At 27.6% G+C, this 16,919-nt stretch overlaps 1 protein-coding gene across 2 annotated transcripts in view; it reads left to right on the top strand.

The window, feature by feature from the left end:
- Positions 1-1,366: 1,366 nt before the first annotated feature.
- Positions 1,367-16,919, top strand: part of LOC106687167 (uncharacterized) — a 52,029-nt gene continuing 36,476 nt past the window's right edge. The window contains exon 1 of one of the 2 annotated variants that reach the window (XM_014430898.2): positions 1,367-1,466. The gene's annotated coding sequence lies outside the window, so the exon portion shown is untranslated. Of the gene's footprint in view, positions 1,467-10,524; positions 10,547-16,919 lie in introns of those variants that run through there. The other variant, XM_067051552.1, reaches the window with a different exon arrangement.

The following is a 16,919-nucleotide window of genomic DNA, read 5'->3' as shown; positions in this document are numbered from 1 at the left end:
GAATCAAGAAGAGCATTATCAAGTACTTAACAAATTCCATTTCAACAAGGATTAGAAAAAATAATTAGCTATTTGAAAGAATCTTTGGATGCTTTAAAATCATAGAAGCTATAAGTACAAAGAAATTCTACTTTTTATTAAAAAATAATTAGTACTTTAAAATGAAATAAATGAGCTAATTAGGAAGCTGAATAATGAGCTGATTAGGAATATATGAAGGTTGATCATAATTCAAAATTTTCACACAAAAAATTTAAACAGGAGATAATTCGCGAGAATAACAGAAAAATGGATTAATATTTTTCAATCGACTATTTTTAACAGATCACAGGAAGTAGACAGAAGGCAAAATGATTTGCTATATTGCTAGACAAACCCATGGAGCAAGGTCATGATTATATGATAAATTTGTAATCACAATTTTAATTTCCTTATAGTAAAAAAAAACCTTTAAAAGAAATTTTAATTAAAATAAAATCACACAGTTGGATTTAATACATTAAACTTGTTTTGATTCACTTTTAAATTTTTTATTAGATATTTTTGTATTAAAACATAGGAAAAACTATTTTTATTTTCATTCTTGAATAAGAGATTGGGATGAAAAAAAAACAAAAAAAAGAAACAAGTTTTTTTATAACTGTTTGTAATCAGTTGTTTCTGAAATTTCCATTGATGTTTTTTAACTCATAAGAGAATAAGGCAAAATTTTGGTTGATATAGAAATATTTTTTTTCAATTTACTGAACTCGTGATTGGCAAAACCTACTAAATTGAAAATCAAAATAGTTGATTCACTTTAATGCAGAGTTTATTTTAGTATTGTATTATTTAACATAAGCCTAATATTTATTTATTATAAAAACTGGGAAAAGTTTTTTAAGTAAAAATGTTTTAGGTTTAACGGATTATTATTTTAAAGGGTTAAGAGTATTTTGTTTATCTTTAACTATAATATTATTTATTATTTGTATATTTAATTGAATACTTAGGTTTTTTTATGTTCATTAGTTCTATTTTTTAGATTGCTTACTTATTTCTAAGTTTTTACTCCAAACTGATTTGGTCTCTGGAAATGAGCTTTTATGAATATTTCATGAAAGCAAATTAGGAATTTAAAAAAAAATACAAATAAAGGTTAATCTAGATTTTCTCTACTTTAAATGCATAGTTGAATCATTAGATCCAGATGAAAAATCCTAAAGCATTTAATCATTAAATTTTGTTAATTCTAATTTTATGTAAAAAGGAAAACAAGAATGAATTTGAAGTTCAGGAATTAACGGATTTTCTCTTATTCATCATTGATTAATGAAGTTATCTATTAGCATGCAGATCAAATTTTAACTCCCTCCCCTCCACAAGGATATATCAAGGTCACATCCAGTTTCGAAAAGATAGACAAACTCAGTAGTTGTTGGTAGCTGCTAAGGAGATCAAGACAGAGGCATTCATCCTTCTTTAAAGTATGTACCTTCTTATTATATTAAGAAATTTGTTTGTTTACTGACTACAATTGAATTGTACAAGTTCATAATCAAACAGTTATAACATCTTCACTTATATTATAATATAATGGTATTTTAGAATATAAAAACAGAAACATTAAATAACTATAATCCATTTAACCAGTTACTATTTTAGTTATTAATAATTATTCAGGCTTAGTCTAATCTTGTAAATATACACATTTTATATTTTGATATGTATCAATTTAAAACTAAGAACATATTAACTTTACATTAGTATTAATTTGTCATCAACACTTTCAGAAGGCAGTAGGAGAACATCAGATATAATAAAATAAATAAATAAACTTTGTCTTTGCTAAAAATTTTTATTTATATTGAGCTTACATAAATGTACATAGTTGTATACACAAAAACAAATATTGACACATCACTTAAACTACAAAATATTTATGGGTTGAATAATTAGTTAAACTTGTAAAACAAATTTCTCAAAATCCAGATGTATCATATTTCCACTTTGTCTCAGGTTTCAGTCAATTAATTTAATCGAACAAACATGTCTTAGTGATTTAAAAATATATTATAATTTATTGATTAACAGTAATTCCTTATTAAAATTAATACTCCTATAAATAATAAATTTGGTCATTTACAATCTGAAATTTAAAGTTAAATGTTAGCTAAGATTATTAAAATTCATAGTTTTAACTGGTCTTTTAGTAGTACTTGTTAGTGTGAAGCAACACAGTACAACAAGTACTACTTACATTATTGTTGTACACAGTACAACAAGTAGTACTTGTTAGTGTGAAGCAATACAGTAATTTCTTATATATACAAGTAACCTACACGTCCAAATTGTTTTAATGCCACTTTTATTTTTTAAATTTATTAATATAAAGAAATTTCTGATATGTCTACCAAAAATTTTATATAATATAATAGATAGTAACAGAAAATAGTATACTTTGTACATATTTTAGAAAAGGTTAGACACAGAGTTTGGTTAATTATTTTTAATGAAATAAATAGTCATATTTTTCTACAAAATTAATCAAATCTAATCTCATAAAATTTATAAGATCCTAGATCAATTTTAAGCAGCTGACATCATGGAATTGACTAGAAAATTATTTATCATCCTAGTTTTATTTGTGTATTCGATTTCAAATTTATTGATGTATCTAAGAAACAAGAATTTTTACTCAGTGCTTATTATTAAACATATGTTATAGATAAAATTTTTGCTCTTATTGCCCTTGTTATATTAATGAAGGGTGTTAAATACAATATATACCACAATAAATCATAATTTAGTCTAAAATAAAAATTAACACAAACAAAATATAAATAAGTCATAAAATACTGTCAATAAATACAAGAAATAAATAAAATTGAAGGAAAGAAGTATTTTACTTTGAAATTCATAAAAATAAGTTAGCAATAAAAATTAATTGAGCACTGCATTGATCGGCATCTTATCACAAGATATTTCTTCTTTGCAATGCTATCTATAATTGATAGTTTCACATTTAAAATTCTAATGAACTAAGCCATATTTCTTTTCTTCTTTTTTTGATATCAACGCAATATCCAATTATTTCTTGATCTATTACAAGTTATTTATTATAATCTTTATAATCCATCCAGTACATGATGTTCATTTCCAATTTCAGACTTTATTTTCCAAGTCCAATAAATTTTGAGTTTTTATATTATATTAAATATACTTTTGATTAAAACGTAGGGACTGAAAAGGCAACATTTATTCATGTTTTGAACTTCAGAAAAAATGTTTTTTTAGCTTACAATAAGATTAATTGAAAGTTGCGATTTGAAATCACAGGTGCTAAGTTGTCATTCTTAACTACCTTTTTATTTAATTGAGTTATAAACCTACAAACAAAATTTATTTGGAATATAGTAGATTTAAAAATATATCACAATCCTTATAAAATATAAATAAGAAATTATCAATTTTATTGTTCATTATGTGTATAACATAATAAAAGGAATGTTATCAATTGAAGTGGTGTTAGTTTTGATATCCCAACTCATTCTTGTAATACCTAAGTTGGACATTTTATAAAACCTAATAAGAATTGGTGGATTATTGATAAAAATTGTACCAAAATAATTTTGACTTAATATTATTTTATAAAAGCTAAAATATTATTACTCTATTGTGTGATTCATTCTTCAATTTAAATTTTGATACTGGCCAAAAAAAGTAATATTTGTTTTTCCAAAATCAATAACAAGTCCATAAAATAAAAATATATTATTATCTTAAAATTATATCATTCACAAGATCTAATTATTTATTAAATGACAATATGATATAAGGTTTTCATTCATAATTAAAAATGATACTGAATACTTTTAGTTAATAGGACTATCAATTAAAAAAATTTTAAATAATTTTTTCTAATCCAATCATAAAACAATTGAAACTCCTTGGACATAAATATATACTGATACTGAAAGGAATGTTTCTTCTCATTAATTGGCAATGATCTAATTATAGATGAGTATTTCCAGAAACATTGATCTTTCATATCCTAGCTATTTATCTAATTATGTATCATAAGTATATTAGTGGTATATCCTTTGGTTTTAGGTCTGGTAAATAAGTGTTATCTTTTTATATTCATAAATATGGGACTAAATTATTTTTTGTGGTTTAAAACTTACAAGATTTTTAGTCCATTTTATCAAGTTTTTTTTTTTAATTTCACTTTAATTTTATTGTGTTTATTATTCAATTTTTTTTTTACTTTTACTACTAGGTGACAAAAGTATTGTAATTGGGTCAAATTTTGGACAAGCAGTTTTCAACAGTTAAATTGGTTTCACATCCATATTTTCCTTAAAACTCTTAAACTTTTCATTTATAATATAAATTCTTCAGAAAAAAAGGACAAACATTATAACGAATAATAAATTTCATTTGAAAGGTAAATAAGTTCTTTATTATTATTAATCTAAACCTAGCGACTCTAAGCAAAGAAATTACTTCGGATTTTGTACATATTTTTAGGTTATAAAGTGCTTTGCACAAATTTCGATGGAAACCCGTTCCATTCTTTCTTGTTTTTTCGAAAATTTAAAAACGATTCATCTCCCCAACATTCCAAATACTCCACAGTTCAATAAATAATGGATAAAGACGTGATTTCATTTTTTTTATATATATATAGTTATACTAAAAAAATATTTGAGGAATTATAATATATTGAAAATAATATTTCTACTTTTAACAACAAATGCTGTTGTAGTATTGTAAACAAGGTGGTGTCCTTGAAATATCTGCTTGAATACTTAAGTAGTTATATTAAGTAATCTTAACTCTCTTATCATTTATACTAAATTATTCTTCATTATATATATTTGACCTTTTTTTTTAAACCCTTCAGCTCTTAAAAAGGGCTGGAATATTTTTTAATGGTTTTATCTAACTTTCTGTAATAAATCAAGTTCAAATGGAGTAACTATTTATTTGAAAAGTTAATGATATTTTGGAAAGTTGGAAAATTACATGAGTGGAGAGCGTTTAAAAATAAGAGCGGTAATTGCAAAATCGATAATAAAATTGTTTCATTTCACAATCGATTAATAAAACCTGTAATGATTCATAAAATATCAAAATAAAAAAGAAGAACAATAATGTGGAGACCATTTTTACAGCTTGAATAAATGATATGTGATAGCTGCAATATTTTCATTTTTTTCTATAGGTATATTGTATTTTCCTGTTTATCTGATTCCAAGTTAAATCTTGTACGTTTATTCTGTTTACTGTTACGGAAAAATAGAGATGGAATACTTTTTTTTCTTCCTCTAAATCCTGTGTGGCGTTAAGCGTGGAGTTGCAGTCTCAGTCCATCTAGCCCACTGGACCTTGTCCCCGACTAGTCTTCTCATCTCCGGAATTGTGCGTCCTCTTGCCCCTAGTTTTCCAATGTACTCGGAGTATATGCACCTGGGTCTGCCGCGAGGCCGACTTCTTCTGGCCTATCTTCCAAATTACTGATTTCACACCCCGATCCTCCCGAATTCTTTCATTTCTGACGCAGTCTCTCCTGGTCTTACCTATTATTCTTCGGAGGAATCTCATTTCTGCTGCCGTTATCCTACCTACGTGATTGTCGAGGGCTGTTCAGCTTTCTGATCCATACAGGAGAACTGGGAGGAATGGTTATTTAAATTATTTTGGCATCTCTGCTTACTTTTTGCTTGTCTATAACAATTTTGGAAATCTAGTGGTACACTCCATTGGCCTTCTTCACTCGATTTAGAACCTCCTTGTCTATTTTACCATCTTTATTTATTATTATCCTAGATACATATTCGTAAGTTCTAGGGGTTCACCATTACACAAAATCCTAGGCTCTGCGTTTTCTCTTCCGACACACATGATTTTTCTTTTGTTAGTGTTTATTTGCAAACCTCTTATCTTCAGTTTTCCATTCCATTCATTCAAGGGTGTCTGAAGAGCCTCTTTAGAGTCTGCTATCAATACGATATCATCCGCAGATATCACCGCCAGTACTGGAGTTAGGTTCCAAAAACCTATTTGTGCTCTTGGACATCTACTTTTACACACTTTCCATATCTCATCCATAAGGAGGACAAATACTAGTGGGCTTAGGCTATCTCTCTGCTTTACTCCCTTATAAAAGTGGAAAGGCCGCGTTGTCTGACCATTGAGTCTTGGAAAACGAGATGGAATAATCAAGTGTTTATTTAAGTCAATCAATGCTGTTGATATAAATAGTTTAAAGTCCTAACTCCTTTGGTAATTTCGCAGACATGTCAATTACCTCCCAAGCCGAAGACAGGTTGTAAGGGAAGAGCCACAATTTTAGCTACGTGTTAGGGTTCATACATCGCTAAGTAATAATTTTTTGTATCAATGAACAAAAAGTCTGAAACCGAATCTGATTTGCTTTCCGTTTATGGGTTGCTCTAGGAAATGCCTCTAGTAGTGTAGAAACATAGTAATTTCAACATTAAAAAAACAACTCATCCTATTGTCCCAAGCCCAAAATCCTATGGAAGGGACCTTCCATTTTCTTCAGCTATTAAATAACAAAAACCAGGATTAAAGGTAGAGGATAAATCTATTGCGTTAAATTACTTATAAATAACTGTTATATTTATATTGTAGTTTGTTTATATGATAGTGATAGTTGATTAATCGAAAATTAAAATTTTAAAAATTATTGAAGTTTGAATAGAATAGGGTGTTTTTGACTAATAATTGATGACCTGGGCAGAATATCCTGCAAAACATTTTTAAATTTTTGATGTCAAATCATCCATCAGGACCTCAATGTTCCCAATGTTGCCGATTTGGCCAGAACCAGATACCAATCCTTCCATAATAAACTTCACAACCACCCAAACCACCTCGTTTCTAACCTGGCTTCTCCTTCACTACCTAATAATCCTCCGAGGCGTCTAAAAAGAAGATGGCCTCGAGATCTTCTCCTTTAGAAATGTTTTTGGAGTTCTATCAATGGGTAGATTCCCCACATGTTTGTATCATGTCATAATATAACTTACACCAAATTTACTTGATGTGTATATATGTATACAGTTGTAAATAACAATAAATAATTATTAAAAAAAAAAAATTTTTTGATGTGAGGTAAAATTTATATTTGAAGGTTGTCCTTGAGGATGGCCGATTTGGCCGAAACGTTGGACTATTAATATAATAAAGAGTGTCGAGACTAAAAAAGGATACCATTTGATTTTTTAATAACTATTGTTATATTTATTTTTCAATATTTTTAGGCAAGAATGCATATGAAAAAAAAATTAGTTTTATAGCATCAAATTTCTAATACAACTAAGAATATTTTTGAAGGAAATTATAATCCCAATTATCTTTGTTTTTCTATTTTAAATACAATTTTTCACTTGCATAATATCCATTATGCAAGTGAAAAATTGTATTTAAAATACCGATATTTTAAATACAATTTTTCGACTTAAGTAATTTACTTACAGTCGAAACATTGTGTGTAACATTAGTTAATATACATTCTTATGCAATGTAAAAAAAAAGTAATCACATTTTAAAAATATTAATCAGTTGCGATGTTTTTGTTCCCATAGTAAAAATATAAAAGTGTCACCACTGAATTCCATGAAGTATTACTTCCATGAACTATTACTTACTACTATCACAAAAATTAATATCAAAAACCTAGCAATCATTTAAATATTGAGATGTACTTTAATCTGTTGGAAGCGATTATTTTTGGGAACGTGAAACGATCAAGCTTTGACATTAGCTCACTGAATACATTACTACAGAAGTTTAAGCATAATGCACTCCTTTGCATTTAAATACGTTCTGACCCTCATTAACTGAATACCAAGTCAATGTGTGCTCTGACTTGTAAGAATCTAAGGAAGGTTTAGAAAAATGCATTATGTTTAGAGACCTTACACTGGCGTGAAGAGAGCGGGGGTGGTATGTATTAAAACGAGGTCATTGTTGTTTTTAATTTAACAAGAATTGTCGTTTTAATTTTCATTATTTATTTGTTGACTGTCGACTTCCACAAGATCTAAAGGGATGTGGGAACACATCCCCAACAGATCTTTTTTAGTAAAGCTGGAGCCTAAATTCGCATAAATAGGACTCAGTTTATTGTGTGAGGTGAGAATTTATACTTGAAGATTGTCCTTGAATATGGCCGAAACGTTGGACTAATAATATAATAAAGAGTGTCGAGACTAAAAAAGGATACCATTTGATTTATTTAATAAATAAATACCATTCTCAAGAAATTGAAAAAAATTATATTTAAAATAATAATAGTTAATAAGAATATCATGTTAATGTATGTATATATATATATGTCGCATAGGAGTATAGAGTTAACATGTTGAGACAATAACCTTATGCTGAGTAATTTTATAGTATAGTGGTAATGATCTTTTCTGAATTTCATCATTAATTTTATTGCTACTTTAAGTACACCATTTAAAAAAAATAAAATAAATGTGATTCCTTATTTTCCTCAATCCAATTACTTTGTCCGTTACAACATAAAAATACAAACAACTACCTAACAATTGAACTCCAGAAATCGACATATTTGGTTTTATAGTAGAATTCCTTTGATCCGGAATATGTCCCATAATATCCCGGATAACGCGTACACACAAAATACAAAACAACTATGACAACAAATATTTGTTATGAAAATAATTTTTGAATATCAATAAGGCATTGAATTAAGAAGAATGACGTAGAACTTATGTCGATGCATAATATTTAAAAATAATTTATGACCATAAATTATAATTAGTATTATATTAATATATATATATATAATATATTTCATCTTTTCGAGATGACAAGGTACGTTCCCATCTTTCTTTTTATCTATTCATTATGTGCAAATAATATGTTAATATCTTTAATTTTAAATACCACAATTTTACAGTTAACAACTTCGCACGTGCTTATTTATGTTCACATATTCATATAACTTACTCAAACGCTATGCCAAGGTGTATACATCTCTTTTCAAAATTTCGGCTTTGCCTAAAGTCGACGTTTTAAAAAGTATAAAATTAATGATATTTTATTATACAAAAACACGAAATGAATTTGAAATTTGATGAATAAATGATATTTTATTTTTACACTGATCTGTATTATTATTATTAATGTTTCCTGTCGCCCTAGCAATGTTCAAAGCTACTTAAATCCCTGATTTCTCTGGTAGGAAAAAAGTTATGAACAAAATTAAACGTTTTTATTGCGTTGCTCAATTTTTTTTTTACCAATCGATATGTCTCTTTCTCAATAATACGAAAAAAAAATATCAATGGTATCATTAAATGATTTTATATCTACAAGAAATTACAAAAACTAAATGAGGCTTGAAGTGAAATAGGTCATTTTGTATTTTTGGAAAAACGAAACCATTTTTATATGGTACTGTATCAATTGAATAATTTAATAGATCATTCATGAATAAATAGTTTTAAGAACGCCTTTTTGAAATTAATTTTATAATTAAAGTAAAACAATAAACATAAGATAATAACAAATATAAAGTTTGCGATTCATTTAGAAACATGATTAACAAAATCTTTCTCAACACAAAACAAATATTTGTAGTACTTAATAACTTTATTACAACATGCCTTCACTGCAAATTTAGTTATTTGAATTTTATGATCAGCTTTCAACGGTTAGCATGCCGTGTTAAAAGCGATATTTTTTTTTAGAACTGATTACATTTTCGATATTATTTTTTTTAACTACTTTTTCTTATTAACGTAATAATGGTCTTCCTCAAAAATGCACTTATCAGGGGAGAACTTACAGTTTTTGTTGTAGTTGAGGTTAGCAATGCACACATCTGATTTTGATTTACCTCAGCAGATAGTGAAACAGATTGTAAGCAATTATGTTGCGTATTGTATTACTTGATAGTCCAACTACGAGCAAACAATTCCTAGTGCTGAATATACGTCCTTTGACACATTCGAACCAACTTTCGGATCAATGTTGAAAAAAACAGAATCATGTAGCAAGCAGATGATTCAGTCTAAAGCAATACAAGGTCGTTCGAGGTAGAAATAAAACAATAAGATATTTTTTTCTGTTTTTAGAAGGGTCCCTAAGCCATCAAGGGTACAGAAGAATTTGGGATACTTGAAGAGCAACAGATTTTTAAAATTTTTTTGGTATTTTTATTATTCTTACAGGTGCCAAACATTTTAAATTCGCAAACCATATTTATATACTCAGACAGACAGAAGAAACAAGATAATAGAAGATAAACTTATTAAATATTACATCATTGGTTAAGGTCTACAGACAATGGACTCTGTTCTATTATAGAGTACCCAAATGCTCTTCAAACCTTTAGTTTTATAATTTATCAACAACAATTTTTTTTTTTTTTGGTGAACTCAGTCCAAAGGATCATAATTCTGCTAGCTGTTCACTGGTCAATGCTGATAAAAACATTTCATGATGATTGAAGCTTATCAACGGTATCTATGCTGAGCCGTCGCCGTAGGCATATAACTGGGTAATTATGAAAAACAATAGCGAGAATGTTTGATAATTAAGATAAAAGCTGAAATCGATAAACAAAATTCTAATAATCTTCAACATTTCTAGTAATATCAAGTACAAACAAATGTTCATCCATAGAGATACATGTTCATATTTTTTATAAATATATTTGGAATCACCTTAAACGTTACCTGGCATTGATTTATTATGACATTTGAATACAAAAATAATTTATTATGAATTTGACTCTCTGGACTGTAAGAATTTACACAAGTTCATATAAATAAAAAAAAAATAGATATACGGTATTCCAGGAGAAAATGTAAGTAATTAAAACAGGGGAGGGGAGAGTTGATTTACCCAAAATATAGTTCCAACCTTACCTTCCTTTCTTGATCCGTTGTTCAGATATGATTTCTTAAGCGGACTGTCCAAGGAAACCACGTTTTCTCCCCATAAAGTTCCAAATTTCTGTACTACAACTAAAAATTTTATAACTTTTTTATCTATTTTTAGAATCTTCTACAAGATAACAACCAATTTTTAAGAAAATATCATTCGTCAGGTGATCGTAACAGCCAAAGCTAATCAAACAAGTAAAAATGAAGAGTATATGAACATATTTGATAGAAACCCTCACAATTAATTTTCTAGATAGGATCTTGGGGTTTTAATAGAAGTTGCTTCATTTCACTGTCATACCAACGGTATACCCAACTTGGGGAAACTAGTTTAATTTTGAAGAGATATTAAGGTTAAAAAGCTCCAAATAGATTAGATACCAACAGTAATACTGTAATAATAATCCAGTATCATTTTCATGGGCGTAAGCAGGATTTCACTTAGGGGGAGCAGACCTCAGCCAATCGCACACACACATACCTATATTTTTTATATTGGTTAAAAGAAAAGTATGTAATTATGCATTCCAAGAAATACTCCCACCATTTTATCGCTACTTCATAAAATTCCTTCATCACTGTTTAAATTTTCATTAACTATAATCACAATAAATTATTGAAAATCGAGCCTAAAATTAATTATTGTACATAAATACATACAATACACACACAATCAATACAAAAATATTAGAGGTGATGAAGAGGTTTGCTAGGAGAGTATCGGCCTTCTGGGATTGCTGGCAAAAATATTACAGTTATTTATATTATATTTTATTTAGTTATTATTCTATTTTTATATTCTACAATTACTTATTTTCAATAAACATTCTGAGATTATAACTGTTAGTTATAATAGGAATAATGGAATGTAAAAAAGGTTTTTAGAGGTAAGTACATGACAAATAATTGTGCTCATTGAATCTTACATTTTTTACCAAAGAATGGACGTGTATCCTACTTCAAAGGTATGGTTGTGATTTTGTGATCCTTAAAGATGTCAACGCAACAATGTAACTTTACTCATTATAGGTTATTTCCATAAAGAAATCATCTATCAAACAACTTCACTATTTTCTTTGTTTTTTTTTCTTGGTTTCCGAAAATCTAGGGGGGAGCCGCAGCCCTCCCCCCCTGCTCGCCTATCCTTATGCTCATGATCATTTTTGTTCTATTTTTACTACCTCGTACCTAAGTTTTACTACCCAAAATGTTTCCGAACCGAGTTACTATTATAAACACAGTTTTTTTTTCAGTTTTGAACGGCTTTAATTGTTTGACTAACAATTTCAATGTGTACTTCTTTTTTAAGGGATGGTTAAAGAAGGTGGTTATGGCAACACATTAATTCGAAAATGAAGTGGAACCAAATTCTAAAACAACTTTATATTTATTAATCTCCGTCGGATACAAAGTATCCGCCCATTTTTTAAAATTATTTAAGTTATTTCATTTGGCTAAAACGATAGTTGATCAACATATAGCTTGAGTTAGTGTACAGTAACTGTTATCTGAAAGTTGTTTAAGATAGTCTCAGAGGGAAAATTAATGTTACGAGTTACACAAAATAAAAAGTAAACGTTTCGAAAAACACAAAAAAAAAAAAAAAAAAAAACATTCCAAATTAAACTTTTCGCTATTCTATTGTATATTGTGGATATTCGACCTATTTTCTATAAATTTTGAACCACCTACTGGGCTAAAGCGACATGTCCTGAAATGGTTATTCAATCAATACACTTCAGCTTTTTAGCACCTCAGCCTTTCATATTCAATAGTATTTTTTCTTTTCATTATTAATTATAATTACATATATATATATTTTTTTTTAGTCATATGAACTATCCTTACTACATGAACTAGTTAACAGAATCAACTACTTGTTGATTTAATAACTCGAACTTCAATGATCAAATTTACTCTCAACATTTTATTTTAAAACCTCCAACGTTTCGGCCCTAAGGCCATTTTCAAGGAGACATCCTTAATCATTGAATAGTCACAATTCATTTAAAATTTCTTTCTTTCTTTTCAGGCTAATTGACCTTGTCATAAAATAAACCATCCAATATCTCAATACAAAAACTATCCTAAATTTTTTTTTTCCTTTTTCTACTAACCACATCAATAATACTAACAATGAGGTAGGTGCAACCTATAAAAAAAAAAAAAAGCACAGTTTTTGTATTGAAGTTGTCTCCTTGGAGGGCCCAAACGTTGGAGGTTTTAAAAGAAAGTGTTGAGAGTAAATTGGATCATTGAAGTTGGTGCTATAATTAATATAAACCACGTTCAAACAATCAATTAATAAATATATTAAATTAGTAATCTAACATTTGTTTAATTTTGATTTCGCTCTTCTCCATTCATATGAGTAGTGCAATATTTCCTGAGCGAAGCGGCCATTAGCTTTTTTATTTTATTATTTAAAAAAAATAAATAAAATAATATGTAGTGTTTAAAATTCGAGAAATGAGAGATATGCTTGGACTTGAAGTTCAAGAAGACGACGTTCTAAAAATAAATTGGCCAGTAAATGCATGATAAATTTAGACATTACTAAAAGGCCCTTTTAACGCCAATCTTGCTTTTATGCGATCTTAAATCTTAAATAATTATTTCCAAAACTCTTCATACACATCTTGAGTCATAAATTTATCCAACTTTTGTTTTGTTTACGTTGTTTCGTTTTTGCTTTTTACGTTGTATTATGACGCATACTCTACCAAATGATGAAAGAAAAATAATATAATAAAAGTTATTATATTTTGTTAAGCGTACTTTTAGTTGAGTTATCCATAATTGCGTAACTAGTCAGAGGTCGATGACCTCATTGGTACACAATACAGTTGATATTTCCAGGATTTAAGTGATAGTAAATCAAATAAGCGAACAATAATAAAAGACAGGATCAAACATTAAACCTAATTATAAAAAAGTTATAATGGCGTAAAATATCGGATTCCTAATAGTTAAGATGCATTTAGAGAAATCTGTGTCAATTTATACATAAAATCTGGATTTGAATTTTCTGTATTTTTGCGAGGTTTCATTAAATAGATATCCGTCAGTCACTTCTGGTTCGAGAAAGCTGGAGTGGTTGCTCAACCATGGCAAGGAATGTTGACGTTAACCTAAATTATTATAATTCTTAATCAAAATGATATGGGTTCTAATATTTCTAGAAATTAAAGTTTTACTGATTCCTTATTTCTCTTCAATTCTGTCGGAGGCCATGGCGAAATGGCGTCCAATGTCTGGCTTCCAAGACCATTATCTATACAATCCCAACATTTATATTGATGCAATGAATTCTACTGGTACTGTAAGAAAATGTTGAGTAAGAGTTAAAGCTATGAATAAATCAATTATGATTTATAATTTATCTATATAGTTGGGTAATTTTCAGCATTTTCTTATAATGGAATGGGAATCGAAAAGCATTGCTTTGTAAAAACCTTGGCCACTGTTTACAGATATTTTTAAATATTTTTTTTTTTAATATAATACATTTCTGTAAAGTATTGTCCCTATTTCTAAGATATTTTAGAGATGAAGGTTTATGCAACGTTAAATAAGTCCATGATTTTTCTCCATAAAAAATATACAAATATGCTGTTATATTTTGGAACTCTTATTATTGTTATTTTTTAATTGGAAACATCTTTTACTTCTTTAATTTAAAATTACAACTTTAAAAGATAATTTCGTTCATTTTTATTATTTTCGTTTAAATTTACGCCTTTATTTAATTATTCAAACACAATATCTTATAATGCAAAATTCTTTAGAGCCATGTTTCTCAAAAGTAGAATTTAGCTTTAAAATTAATTAGTGATAACAGCAATAGAGAAAATTCTTTTCTGACAAGCAGGCATGTAAAAATTGCGTCAAGGCAAATAAACGACATGAAGTCTAAGTAATCTCATCTTAATGAACATGTAACGATATCTTCTAGAAGAAATTAATTCATATAGTGTTATCGCAAAATTTTCTAGCATTAAATCCAGAAAAGTTTGTTTGTAAAATCTGTATTTTATTTTTTTATCAGTGAAATAAAAAAAAAAGTTCATTATCATTTTGACTAATTAGTTGAGACAAGTACCATAATTTAATATACAATACAATAACTTACAGATATACAAAGATATTTTTGGTATCAAATCAATATAATAATTTCAAATTTCCTTACCCACAAAATCACTCCTTGTCTCTCAACATTCAAAGGTCAAGTAGCCCCTTTGGGAGTTTTTTATTTCGTTATGAAGTCAACTACTGCGATAAGACTGTCTCAATCAATTTTTAATCATGTCAAAATGAGTACCTACTTAATTTGAGCGATTTATAACTTTTTAATGTTTTTTTTTTTTTTTTAATTTATTATTATGTATAAATATTGTTTTATTTTGATGACCAAATCAGTAAATGCAATCCCGATACTTTTGGTTGCAAGACAGAAAAAGTACTCAACATTTAATATATATTTAGTATCGAATATATTCAATATTTAGGGTATGTATTCAATATTTCGAATATATTAAATATTTAGAAATATATTCAGTATATAGTATTGAATGGCAATTTTAATTTTATCCCGTAGCCACATCACTTGTAATGAAATGTGAAGATCAAATTTTTGTATTTTATAGTAGTAAAAATATATATATATAAACATATTTATAATAAAAAAATTTAACAGGCAAACAAGGTATTGAAAATTCGTTAAATCTCTTCGATAGCTACTATACCAACATATAATTATATGTCTTAATTATACATTACTAGCTGACCCGGCAATGCTCCGTTATTACTATATTTGAGTATGTATATAGATTTAATGATCACAATTGATATTTGGATATAAATTATTGTATTTAGGAAAAATTAAGCATTGCAGTAGTTTAGGACTCTACATAAACTGTCAGAAGGCACGAATCGAATACATTTAAACAAATTAGAACCGGAGATATACAATAAAACGTTTGAAAATGTTTTCTTTATTTGGAACCCATATTTTGTCCTTGTAAGGTCATTAAGTGATTAAGAGCAGACATTCTACTTTCCAATGGTTCTATTAACGTAGGAAGTGGATAAAATGCAGAAGAGATATAAACGATTATATAAACAATAGTTATTGGAAGAAAAAAAAGTCTCCAAATAAATGAAGGCGAAAAACTTCCAATTTTTTAATTTCTTTGAAAAATGGTATATAGCAGTTTAAGACTACACTAGAAATAAATATTTTTTTTTCCTAAAAAAATTTTTTTCACCTACTTTACACCTACCCACATCATGTTTTTATAATTTTTTGTAAATATAATATTGCTTAATAGAATCAGTAATTTTATTTTTCATATTCTTCGTTTAGAGATGACTCGATTGCAATACAATAACAATGAACGTATACTTTCTGAGCTACAAACCTAAAACGTTTAATTTTATTCACATAAACTTTTTTAACCTGAAAATTCGGGGATTTTAGTTGCTTTAAACCTTCCTATGACAACAGAAGACATTTTGAAAACAGTAAGTAAATCGGTCTAATAATTCAAATGTATATAGTGAACAAAGATTCGACAAACATTTTTTTTTATATTTAAAGATAGACACATAGTGATTAAATATATTTAAGTATGAATTGTAGACGGTTTTTAAAATTATTTTAATAAGTTTAAACTTGTAGCAATATTAAAAAAGATATCAAACTATATAAAAATATGAATAATGAAACATTATTTATAAAAAAAAAAAAAGTTAAACGAATTTTTAATTATAGATTGCAGAGGTTGCTGTTAACAGGCAGAGCATATATAGGCTTTTCTCTGGGTGATATATTTAAGGTCAGAGAAACATATTAAAATTTCGAAGCTTAAAACGTAATTCTTAGTCCTATTTTAATAAAGTTGAAGCTTTTTCCCTCTTTTCTAACGTTGATTTTCAATAATATTTATTTACGGTTTTTAGCGTTTTTTTTTTTAAAAAAAACCT

This window comes from Halyomorpha halys, unplaced genomic scaffold (assembly GCF_000696795.3).
Source record: "Halyomorpha halys isolate HHAL.00 unplaced genomic scaffold, Hhal_1.1 Scaffold920.1, whole genome shotgun sequence".
NCBI classification, from domain to species: domain Eukaryota; kingdom Metazoa; phylum Arthropoda; class Insecta; order Hemiptera; family Pentatomidae; genus Halyomorpha; species Halyomorpha halys.
This window is presented reverse-complemented; position numbering and strand designations above follow the sequence as displayed.